Consider the following 13,487-nt stretch of genomic DNA (forward strand, 5'->3'; position numbering starts at 1 on the left):
TAACAGGCTGCAGTGCCTTGAAAACCCGGTGTCAAAATTCTCATTTGCTGCAGAAAGGTGCCCTTACTTATCTCATATTTTTGTTTTAGCAGCTGCAGTCCTGACTCCAGATACTTACAGCTGACCTCATTTAATTTCTTCTGTGTTGCAAGTAAAGAGACTTTGTCAATAGCATTCCATTTGTTTGATGTTGGAGTTTTTTGGTAATTTTAAAAACATTTTTGATTCTTTTTGTAATACATTTTTTTTCTGCATGAATTTTTGAAAATGCAATAATCTCAGCTCTATTTCTTTCTAGGAATTTGTCCAGACTGAGAAATCTAACCAAACTAACTAAATGTACTTGTCATTTCTTTTTAAAGCACTATAATTTCCAAAAGGTCTCTGAAGGGCAAAGTGAATCTTTCTTCTACTTAAATGTTTTGATTCACAAAAAACTGGTTGTAATCAAGTAAAAGTGCTGTGGTGATGCTGAAATTGGATATTAGACATTATTTTTCTGTCCTGAATTACACGTCAGCTTGTGCTGCAAGTAGCCTGTGGAGTGATGCACTGGTTAAACAATCTTCCTATGAAATTTGGGCAGTTCGTTTCTCGATGACCAGACCCATCAGACCTGTTTGAGGTAAGTTAAGTCAACATCAGTGAAAACCCTAACGGAAAAAACCCTAACTATTATGGAATTCATATTTTTTCTGCCCATATGACAGAGCTCAGTGTTCTAATCATAGCAGTATAAGACACCATTGTGGGTAAATTGAAAGCATGTTGATCTTCATGCTTATTCCTCATTACATATAAGTATCTTTATTTATTAAAAAAAAAATAAACACAGCACGAGGAGATTGTCCATGTAAGGTATTATATTGTAGCTTTTAACGACAACGAGGAAAATGGTTGAAGGGGAAGGCTGTGGTAAATCTCCTACTGACATTTGTAGAATTCTGACATCTGGTGGTAAAACTACTTAAAACAGAAAGATGTGGCTAATTAGTCGCTTTGAGAAAGTATGATTTTAAATAATCGCTTTCAGTAGATTATTCCAATCTGTTCCTTTTCTAGTTCTGTACATTTAGAAATTATTCTGTAACAGCTGGAAAACATTCAAACCCTCTGTCTTTATATAAATATATAGGTAGATTCATCCCTTAAATCTTTGTCATCATTGGTAATTTTACAGGAAGTGGATAATTGAAGGATTTCATTGGTGAACCTGAATTCGTGGCATTAGTTATTATTCTAAAAGCCTTTTTAAATTTTTAGCAGCTTTTGCCACCTACTTTAAAGATGGCATCTGCGAATAGTTATTGTTGCAAGGTAATACCCTGAAGCAAAACCCAATAAAATTACTAAAACTACGAAAACACAAAACTACTTATTTGTGTAGTAAGTGGTGACTTTTTTATATTACAGGCAAAATTTCTAAAAATACTATTTATGGTCCTTACCTTACCTGGTGGTCAAAAGGGGCTGCTAGTCCTTTAGAACTACTTTATCACTTGCTAGGATAAATATACATTTAATTTAAACTTGTGAGTCATAGTAGCAGCATCTTTTGGCTGTATGTAAACTTTATTTGCCAAGAAAGCAACCAGCGCAGTTCTAATACCACTTTGGAGCCAAGCTTGGCTCCAAAGTCATGGGATGGTGAGACAGCCATGAGACAGCCCAACTTGGTAAGGGTTGCGGTTAGTGGTGTCACCTCTGTAGACATGGAAGTTGCACATTAACCTGCCTCGCTATCTCGCTAGCCAAGCTGTTCAAACCCACGTTCTGTTACAGCTACAGCCTGACACATAGAGGGGGGTAGACTGGATGACACTTATGGTCTTTTTAGATGCCTTAGAGTATCTCTCCTCGTCTTCAGTCGCTACTTCAGAAGAGGTTTCAAACATGACATGTCTCTGACCTGTTAGCCCCGTGAAGGGTACCAAACACTCTAAACCATGCAAAATGACACAAAGGTACAGGACTTAGGTAACTGAGTCTTACACCTCTCGGTGTTGTGGCTGGGGCTTCTCAGCACGGGGAAGGCGGGAGAGCCGACCCTGCTGCTGCTGTCTCTGGCTCAGCCCTTCAGTCTGGGCTGCTTGGCGAGAAGATAACACCGGCAAATCCATCTGCGGCTCTTCCGGCTCTCACAGGATACCAGGTGGAAGAACAACATGTGCACACATCGCACATGTAGCCCTGCTCTTGATAGAGCATTTCCCCTTAACAGATAATTAAAATATAGATCTGATTTAATAAGGAAAATAGGAAGGGTTACTCCTTAAGCAGATGAGAACCTTAACCTGTCATGGTCTGGTGCCTTCATAAAGCAGACTGACTTGGTGACTGAAATGGAAAACAATAATTATATTTATATTAAGAAAAATATTTTTTTTAAATACATTAATGCCTTAATACGTTAATTCAATTCAGCTGTGTTTTCTTTCCAAATGAGGGAAGCCTCATAATTAATTCATTATCAAAACAAGATTTTAGCAAGAGGAGTGAAACCTTTGGAAAAAAAAAAAAAGAGGCTAAATGCCTCGCTAAATATCATTTTCTTAGTTCTTCCGTAGTTCAGTTCAACAATGAATAGTCCCTTCTCAGGACGAAACTTCCAGGCTAGCACAAAAATGGTGTTTTAAATAAAATCGTCAAAATGAATTGTGATATTTTTAAGTATGGCAAATATGCCTTTTCCACCACTTGACTTTAAAAGGTACTTAAGTTTATTTGTGTACCTATCTTGCCTAGATGACAAGCTGTACTGCTTCCTTCTGCACACAGACCCTAAATATCAGAGGTAATGTCTTACTGAATTGCCTGCAGCCGTTTTCCCCCCCAGAAGTCCTGCAGACTTGGGCAGAGATCCATCCAGGAGGTACGATGGGACTATATTTTTAAGGTTTTCAAACGAAGCCTAAAGGCTGGAGGTGCAACGGACGGCGCACTATCAAATACACAGAACTCAAACGCCATCACAAGCTTTTCAAGCACAGGGCAGAGTAGGAAGTGGCAAAGAAACAAGGTCTAAAAGTGAAAAGGGAGAGGCAAAAGAGCTGAAAGCTCTGCACTCTGTTTGAGGACAGAGTTTGCTGAGGTGTGAGCGTATGAAGTGGAGCAGGAGGACTGCAACATAGGACTTGGGTCAACAGAGTCCACGCAGGAAAAATGGCTAGAGAGAGGTAACCGGTGACTCTGGGATGAGAAGGGATCCTCACTGGGGTCCTGAACCCTGAACTGCCTTTCTGAAGTTACTGAGCCATAGTAAACCTTTTCTCTTAAAAGCACTTAAAAACTGGCTGCACGGAAAGTCAGGCTCGAAGTCCCGAATAGGCACCAAAAAAAGTGACGAGACAAATTCAAAGACAGAATATCTGTAGTCAAATTTCTAGTTCAAGTGGGAACGTTGGCAGAGTTGAAAAGCAGGTTGGCTGCCAAAGCCTGACGCCGCTGTCCTTCCCCACTCCCATCCCTCAAACCTGTGAAATACCTTCCTGCGCTCCGCTCGTCCTTACTTCTGCAGAGAGACGCCTGGAACTCGGCTTCTGCTGCGAAACACAGGTAAAGGGACTGTCAGCCCGTAGTTTTAAAATATACTTATAATTTTATCTGGTGCACTACCTTTTCCACATGTTAGTACTTACGCTTATGATGACAGTGTCTCTCCTTAACCGCCACACCACCGCCTGTGCTACGCAGAGGCTGTTAAACTTACTGTGCTAATTTGTGTACGCCTGTCCTGGAGCTGCTGTTGGGAGAGGAGAGCAAACTATCCCAGTGAGCCGGTGCGGGCAGTGAGACGGCTGGAAAAATGGGCAAATGGGTGTTGCCGGTAAGGCAAAGGGGATGTGATAAGAAAAAGAAGAGACAAAACGAAACGAGAGGTGACAGGGTACCAACAACTGAGGGCCTTAAGGGGATGGGAGGGAATCAGAGCTTGATGCGATGGAGCAGGGAGCCCTGAGAGTGAATACAGAGCGGGGACGGGTGATGCCCAGAACAACGGACAGGGTGGGAAACCCACTGAAGGGGGGAGATAATCACCAATCTGATACGAGACTAGAGGCCAGGTTTAAATGAGAGCGAAAGAATTGAAAAGGACTTGAGCAAACAGAAGTTGAGGCAAAACATGTAAGAAATAGCAGAATTTGGAGATCCTGGATGTGACTCCAGAGAGAAAGTAGTAGCGGACTATTTACAAACTCAATGGGACCTTGAAATAATAAATAAAAAATAAAGAGTTGTTAAGAGACACCAAATGTGAGTGTCATATGAAGTGTCTCCTGACAGCAAAAACATCTGGGAACACTTGTAATAAGGCTAAAATACAAAGCTAAAAGGAAGATGAAAGATCTTCTTCTGTAATTCCGTGAATCACTGCAAAGTGACTCAGTCATTGAGACTGAGGAAGATCACATACGAATGGAGAGCAGAATGAAAGAAGAGTATTTCCTTTTGAATTTTTTTGTAACAGCAGAATTATAGCAAGCAGCACAAAATTTTAAACATCTGACACGACTTCTCTGCCGGGTTTTAGAAAAGTTGTGTAGAGTATTAAGAATTTATACAGCAGATAATTACAGGAAATAAAATAAACATTCCCAAAGGTAACTTCTTTCCATAAAAATGTAAATGTACTTTATACTGCTGTTTACCCAGTCTGCTGCAGTTTGCTTTTCTACTTCATGACTTTGGAAATGGAAAACATCTTACTATAACGAGACTGAGCCTTCGCATTTCCAAAAATTATCCACGTACCCCTGCACGCCACAACGGGATACACAGTCTGTGTCATTAGGCTGGCACCACCTGCTGGTAACTTTTTTTTTTTTTTTAAATTTAGGAAGAGAGCAATAGTAATGAAAAAGAGAAACCTAACAAAAGCAAGGGAATTAGGTACAGTGCAAATGTTTGCTTTTAGGTTCTGAAAGTGTTACACTTTCATATTTGTGGCAAGACATATCATTTATGGAAACTGAATTTGTCTGCGCTGCTGCCCAGCCAGGAGGGAACCAATGAACTGGTCCTCCGGGAAGCGCACGTCTTCTCCAGCCTTCTCCAGAGCTAACACAGAGCTCATGCTGAAGCCTCCCAGTCCCATCTTAGGAGTCTTTCCGATAGGAGGTGAAGGAGAAGACTCTGGGGACACCTTGTAGAAGCTTTCCAGTATGTGAAGGGGGCCTACAAGAAAGATGGAGAGGGACTTTTTACAAGGGCATGTGGTGAGAGGATGAGGGGGAATGGCTTCAAACTGAAAGAGAGGAGATTTGGATTAGATATTAGGAAGAAATTCTTTGCTGTGAGGGTGGTGAGCCCCTGGGGCAGGTTGCCCCGAGAAGCTGTGGCTGCCCCATCCCTGGAGGTGTTCAAGGCCAGGTTGGATGGGGCTTGGAGCAACCTGGGCTGGTGGGAGCTGGCCCTGCCCAGGGCAGGGGGTGGAATTGGATGATCTTTAAGGTGCCTTCCAACCTATACCATTCCATGATTCAATGACAAGGCAATGCCAATATTTTTCTTCTAATGTCTGCTCATTTTATTATGCAGTGATCCCAGTTGTCTTTATAAGCCTCTCTGGTTTGTCCTGTTGTAACTTTTTCAGGTGATAAGACTTGTCTCCTGTTGCTTGTCTGTGGAGCATTTCATTAAAAGGGGGGGGTGTCCTCTGGCTCGTGGTAGATGATGATGTGCACACGGCCTTCCACACTGGCTCGTGTTATCTCCTAGTTTTCTCTTGTCCACTGCATCTTCTTTTCTATATAGTTTTCCAGCTCTCAGGGATGCCTTTGTTATCCCATTGTCCTGGTTTGAGGCAAAACAGAATCAATTTTCTTTTCAGCAGTTTTACTTTTCAGTTAAGTTTCTTCTAACTAACCAGACTTTCTGACATTAACGGCATATTTTTTCAGGCAGTGTCTGCTTCCACAGTGATAAGGCTTGATGTTTGTATTTAGTACCAAGGCATGGTATGCAGAGAGGCTCCTACTTACACCTACTGCTCTAACACCCAAGGGCAGCTCACTTTGTTATTTGCCCCGTTGGAGAAGCAGAAAAGTGTAGAGGGGTCCCACCTGTGGGGAGGAGCGGACAGGACAGGTGACCCCAAACTGACCAACGAGGGTATTCCGTCCCATCTGCCTCACACTCAGTATAAAAGCTGAGGGATCAAAGGGTCATCTCTCCTTCTTCAATGGCCAACAGCTGAGGAGGACTCTGTCTGTTTGTCTGCCTTTGATCCCGATTCATGCATTCTTGAATCCAGACCAGGAATCCCGTTCCCATCTGTTGCTGAGTCCAGTCTGGGACTTTCCCTTTGCCTGCAGGTGACATGATCATCTGGTTTTGTATATATTGAATATATTTCATTATTTTGTTATTAATATTATGATATTTTCTTTTTATTATTACAGAATTGCAGAATCCCAGACTGGTGGGTGTTGGCAGGGCCCTCTGGAGCTTCCCCATCCCACCCCCCGCCAGAGCAGGGGCACCTCCAGCAGTGGCACAGGACGGCGTCCAGGCGGGTTTGGGATGGCTCCAGAGGGGGCGAATCGGGGTGGAATTGGATGATCTTTAAGGTGCCTTCCAACCTATACCATTCCATGATTCAATGACAAGGCAATGCCAATATTTTTCTTCTAATGTCTGCTCATTTTATTATGCAGTGATCCCAGTTGTCTTTATAAGCCTCTCTGGTTTGTCCTGTTGTAACTTTTTCAGGTGATAAGACTTGTCTCCTGTTGCTTGTCTGTGGAGCATTTCATTAAAAGGGGGGGGTGTCCTCTGGCTCGTGGTAGATGATGATGTGCACACGGCCTTCCACACTGGCTCGTGTTATCTCCTAGTTTCCTCTTGTCCACTGCATCTTCTTTTCTATATAGTTTTCCAGCTCTCAGGGATGCCTTTGTTATCCCATTGTCCTGGTTTGAGGCAAAACAGAATCAATTTTCTTTTCAGCAGTTTTACTTTTCAGTTAAGTTTCTTCTAACTAACCGGACTTTCTGACATTAACGGCATATTTTTTCAGGCAGTGTCTGCTTCCACAGTGATAAGGCTTGATGTTTGTATTTAGTACCAAGGCATGGTATGCAGAGAGGCTCCTACTTACACCTACTGCTCTAACACCCAAGGGCAGCTCACTTTGTTATTTGCCCCGTTGGAGAAGCAGAAAAGTGTAGAGGGGTCCCACCTGTGGGGAGGAGCGGACAGGACAGATGACCCCAAACTGACCAACGAGGGTATTCCGTCCCATCTGCCTCACACTCAGTATAAAAGCTGAGGGATCAAAGGGTCATCTCTCCTTCTTCAATGGCCAACAGCTGAGGAGGACTCTGTCTGTTTGTCTGCCTTTGATCCCGATTCATGCATTCTTGAATCCAGACCAGGAATCCCGTTCCCATCTGTTGCTGAGTCCAGTCTGGGACTTTCCCTTTGCCTGCAGGTGACATGATCATCTGGTTTTGTATATATTGAATATATTTCATTATTTTGTTATTAATATTATGATATTTTCTTTTTATTATTACAGAATTGCAGAATCCCAGACTGGTGGGTGTTGGCAGGGCCCTCTGGAGCTTCCCCATCCCACCCCCCGCCAGAGCAGGGGCACCTCCAGCAGTGGCACAGGACGGCGTCCAGGCGGGTTTGGGATGGCTCCAGAGGGGGAGACTCCCCCACCTCTCTGGGCAGCCTCTGCCACTGCTCTGCCGCCCTCACAGCAGAGAAGGCCCTCCTCAGGTGGAGATGGAACTGCTGATGGTCACGTTTGTGCCCGTTCCCTCTTGTCCTGTCACTGGGCACCACTGGAAACAGACTGTTCCCATCCCCCTGGCACCTCCCTTTAAGTGTTTATAAGCGTTGATAAGATCCCTCCTTAGTCTTCGTTTCTCCAGACTAAATTAATATTTCATTAAAATAGTTTAGTTTCTTTTCAACACATAAGTCTCTCTCTCTCTCTCACTTTCTCTCCTCTGAAGGGAGATGCTCTCTCCCTACTCTGAAGGGGATAGAGGTTACAGAGAGAGAATCTGTCACTTGTTTTAGTGGCCAGCCCAGCCCAAACCACAACAGATTTATTGGCTCACAACGGGGGCTCTGACAGAGTGCCCAAAGAGTTTGTCTAGCAATAAGCACAAAAATGTGCTGGCATGAAGATGCTCCGTGATACAAATATTAGATATATAACAAACGAAAGTTATGAAAGAATGCCCAGTGCCTTACAAGTGTTTCAGGTAAGGGTTTGTTCAGATTAGGTGGAGGATACTGAAATAGGAAGAGGGAAATGGGTATTGCGTGAACACATCCTTCTGTATTTTGTTACATTCTATTTCAGAAATTCTGAAATGGAAATATTTTTCTGCCATTAAAGTATTTTGCTTTTCCTCGCATGAATGATAATTCAAACCGCTGGTATCTCCTGGTGGGACTGGCATGGTGCAACGCAGACTTGGCCATCAGAGCTGGCTGGGCCCATCACGCTGGTGGCCACACAGCTTTCCGAGCCCTCGGGAGCTCGGCTGGGGGGACAGGGAAGGCTCTCGGCACCGCTCTCCAAAGCCCTACACTAAGGAAGTAATTCAACCTCCTAGGATTTGTAAAGTCAAATTGAAATGAAGCGTGTCAGGTAGCTTTGCTTTAGGTGGAGCTAAAGCAAAGCAAAGCAAACCATTTTATTTTAGTTGCGGTTGGGGAACATTTTCCCAAATAACAGTTTGGTTTAGGGAAAACTATTTTCATGAGAGGTGTCACTCCAGTGGAAAATAGCCGTTTGCCTACTGCATTAGTAAATACTGTTTTTTTCTGAAGGCTAAAACCAGATCCCTTGCTGCCATCTGGTGTTGTCACACTGAGCGGTTGGAACAGTTACCCACAGCATTGAATTACTTCTGTAACGTTGTACTTTCTAAACAGTCTTTAAACAGGGAGAAAATATTTACTACCTGATACAGTTTTTAAGCAAGGAGATTTCTGTTTGTGAGACTGCAAGAGGATTGCAAACCCTAACCTTCTGACTAATTTAATAATGATATAAAACCGGCTGTGTTGTGCTAATTGTATTGTCCTTTTACTCGTGAAACAAAAAATTATGGGTTTAGGGGCTATGCTGGAATGTCAGCTGGAGGTCCGTTTAGGTCTCTGCTTTACATGGGTTTCCATATCTGCCACTCCCCAAATCTCTTGCTTACGTACCCACATAAAAGCATGCACACAGCGGTGTCATTACAGAAAAAAAACAAGACAGCTGTCCAAATGCTACTTTAACCAACCTGGAGAAGGCATGCGTCCTCAGCCACCAAGAGGTGGAAGCAGGCACCTCTCCTCCCACCCAGCAGGATAGCGAAGGCGGCAAAGCCCTCACAGGGTGAAGGAAAAATTAGTGGCTGAGGAATAAACCCAACAGGCTTCTATGTAACTTCCGTGAGACAGAGAAGAGGGGCAACAGCACTTCTCTATCTGCCAAGCGACCATTACTTGGGGACTGGGATGTGGATCCCTCCACATCGCCGGTCCTGGTGGTTGTATGTGGTTTGAGAAAGATCTCTCAGAGCTCATTTCAGGTTTTCTGCAGATTTAGGTGGATTTCATTGGATTTTATTTTTAGAAGTTTATGGCAGAAAAAGAGAAAAGAAAAACTCGGTGTTCACTGTTATATTAAAAAAAAAAAAAAAAGAAGCCATTGCTATTTGGGTGCATCAGAGGATTTTTACAAACCTAAGCCCCAAGTTTGTGAAGTCCTCTGCCACCAGCCCTGCCCCCAACACTGGTGCCTTGTCGAGCTCAGAGCAGTGCATCGATGAAGCACTTACATTCCACATCTGAAAACATAATTGCAATATCCTACAGGAAGCCAGTTCATAATGTTTTGCCCTTAAGATTACATTCTGATTAAGGTGAAAGGTGAACCCAAGCACCGACTGTCTGCTTGTTCATTTTGCTTAATTGTTGATTTAGTTTGCCATTTTCAGACACCGCTGAGTTACAGATCTTGGGACGGCGTGCACTAGGGAATGAGGCACCATGGAGGAGATTGAGCCAGGTTTGGCCTGTCACCTTACCTTGTCCCTCACCAGCAACCCAGCAAGGCAGTCACCGTTATTGTTCCACGCTTGCGTACAGGTCTGTAACACTCATCCTCAGCTCCCCATGTAAAATATTCTGATGGATTACACCGTGTCCTTCATTTTAGATCTTTTATGCTGAACTTGAAAAAATTAAAGGTAATAACAATTGTCCTATAGAGCAGTAAAGATACTGTATATGGGCTGGAGGAGAGACACAGTCAAGATCTATGTGGTGGGGACGTGGCCAGCCTGTACTATTTAAGCTCACATGGAGGTAATGGTCCTTTGCTTTGTTCTAGTTGTTTATTTGTTTATATAATCTTTCTTTTGCTAGCATTTGTCGTGTCAGGAATTTTCTCAAAGGTGCTTCTGAGCAGTTTGGTGTTCTTACATTGAGATATAGCTTGGAGCAGGAGATCTAAAATCTTCTGGAAGACTTTATACAAGAGGTAAAACTGTCTCTCACTAAAGTCAGAAAAAAAAACCCAAAACACCCTTTTTTTTTTTTTCTTTCTTATTTTTCCATAAGTTGAAATGAAACAGAGCATGTGAAGAACAGCGGAAAGAAATATACCAGTTACAAAAATATTAAGACAACTAATTCAATCTAGTTTTTTCTTTAGTCTGACTAGCAAAATTGCTTCTCTTTTGTAGACTTGGAAATAAGCAATACCATATTTGCTACATATATTGGATTTGAAGCCACACCAAACAAAGTTTAGTAAAAAACAATTTAAAAAGTGGTATTTTACTAGCCGCAAATTAATATGAAAGCCCCTTTCTCTCATTTTACTGCTGGTTGTTTCTCTTCTGTTCCACATCAGCAAATATGTTTTGCCAATAGAGTAAAGGAAAAGGGAAAGTAGAAGGAAAAAATTAAAATTAATTAATTAAACAGAATTTAATAGTGATTTTGAAATGATTATATGGGGTTGTGGGCGTTTTTTTTTGTTGTTGTTGGGTTTGTTATTTTTTTAAAAATAATAACAAATAACCAAATGCAATGATCCCAAGGATCACACTGGGTCTGCATTTGTGCCTTCATCTCCAAATCTTTAAATGCCAGAGAAAAATGTATTTTCTGTGCCAGAAGAGAAGTGGGAGGAGAGGACTTCACATGGGAGATGTGTGTCACCTAAACCATGACACAGTTAAACAAGTTTTACACCGAAGAACGCTTACCACCAGCTCAAGGTAAGAAGTTTTTATAATATAGTTTCTCCATGTTCCCAGTTTCTTTTTGTTTAAATGAGCAATTCAGTGTTTCTGTGAATTGTTTTGAGGCCGGATAGGATTAACGCTCAGAAATATAATGGTATCCTACAATACCCTACAGTCCCAGTTCAGTTCATCTCCAGTAGCTGTGTTTTGGGTTCAAGTTTGTATTCAATAATCTTTGGAACAAACCCCAAACCTGAATTTTCACCTTCTCTGACACTGTGATCTCCCCTCCTTTCTTCCCCTCTCATCCTATCTCCTGGGGGTTATGATAAACAGATTCAGCTCAGGCTCATCTAACTGGGAGCCTTTGTTTGGCGCTATAAACTCTGCGGCGAGAGGAATTTAAGGAGATCTCTATGGATTCATTACATACTACAGCTACATTACTGGAATGGTTTAGATCATACCAACAAGTTTATTTTTAACCTAAATAATAGTATATGCAGAAGATTTCCACAAGGTGGAGATGAAGTAATGTTTCATATCAAGAAGTTTGCTTTGAGCAGGACTTAGTTTAGAGTTTGCACTCCTTTACAAGGTTTATGGAATAGAAATGTCATCTTAAAAGTCAGGGTTTCAAATAAAATAGTCATGAAAACACAATAGCTTTTCACAGTGATATATGATACAATATAGGTTTGTTTTAATAACTTGAACAGTATAATCCTGGGGTTATTAAGCATTAATCCTGAGAGAGTTCAATTCAATATTTTTCACTTTCTTTGATTTAAAATTGATCTTATGCTTAATTTGCCTACTGTTTTATTTCCCTGGATTTAAACTTCAGAATTCTAGTTTTATAATTATGGAAAAATATGCTGATTTATAAAGTAAAAGTTCATCTCATAATGCTGAATCTAAGTAAGAACGACAGTTGCAGCATAATATAAGAGAAAATTAAATGCAAACAAAAAAGAATAATATACATAAATCAGATCTGAGGAAATTATGAGCTAAGTATAATAGGAATACAAGGCTTTACACCCTCGTGGTATTAATGAGTTCTTTTATTAGAATGTTTTGCCTAGTTTGGCTAGTACTCTTATTTCAGAAGAGACACAAATCATTTCAGAGCTTGCCCATTTGCTTGCTTGAAAGAGATTTCAAAAACTTTTGGTTAAGAAGGAAGCTAAGCATTGGCTTGATCAAGAGCTACATGTAATTGTACAGGAAGCAGAAAACTCACGGTATTAGAACCAGAGTGCTAATCAACCAGGTTAATTTAATTGTGTGTTGTGTTACATACCATCTAGAAATGGAAGAAATACTGCATGTAACGACTTAAATCAAGAAGAGGCATGTGCCACAGTCAAATCAAGAAGAGGTTTGTATACATTTGCCTGTCTGCAGACTGAGCACAAGAATTTGCACTTTAGATTAATTCTAAATACCAATGACAGGTTATGTCGGGGTCCAATACTCTCTGACCTGATTCTTTTGGATGTTCCACACCAGGAGGTTTTAGTATTTTAATGCTATATTTACGTATTGAAAGATGTTTGGCCTTACATGGGATTTTGATTTAGCAGCGCGGTAGAGCAACACGTTGAAATCACAGCACAATCACAGTACAGCAGTTGCCATACACGGTTCGATCACCATAGAAATGGGATTCCTGTTCCCAGTGGCTACGTGCTGACTGTCACAACGTTGGGCCTCCCCAGTTGCCGGGAGGAACGCGTAGGTTGAAGCCAGCTCAAGTCCTTTGCTTTCTTCTAAGGTCATGTTGTTGGTTGCTCCGGTTTTATGCTCTCCGTTGGGCTGAGCCACCATTCCCTTCCCCCCCGTGGGGCTGGCTACCTCAGGGACACATTCACTCCTCTTCTGGTGTGATCAGAGTGGTTCAGCAGCAACCCTCCACTTGACACCAGATTTTCCATCCACTGTTTGGCACTAGGCTAACAGAGTAGGTAGGAACTGAGTGGTACAGGTGCCGGTGACCAATTAAATGATAATGAGATACAGCTGCATTGCTGCCTGAACCTGAGCTGTGGATCCTGAATCAGTGACTTTTCATCTCTTCATCCTGAATCTATTAGTTATGTATTTTGTCTTCATCATGCCATTTCTATGGGTTTTATTCTTTTATCTGGTCGCTAGGGACACACTCAAGTTCCAGTCATAAGCAGCACTGTATGATTAATTCAGGCTGTATAGCTTTATGTATTACATTTGGTTTTATATTCTTTTCCCTATAATGCTGCAAGTGTCCAC

This window comes from Charadrius vociferus, unplaced genomic scaffold (assembly GCF_000708025.1).
Source record: "Charadrius vociferus isolate BGI_N301 unplaced genomic scaffold, ASM70802v2 scaffold141, whole genome shotgun sequence".
In the NCBI taxonomy this organism is placed as follows: domain Eukaryota; kingdom Metazoa; phylum Chordata; class Aves; order Charadriiformes; family Charadriidae; genus Charadrius; species Charadrius vociferus.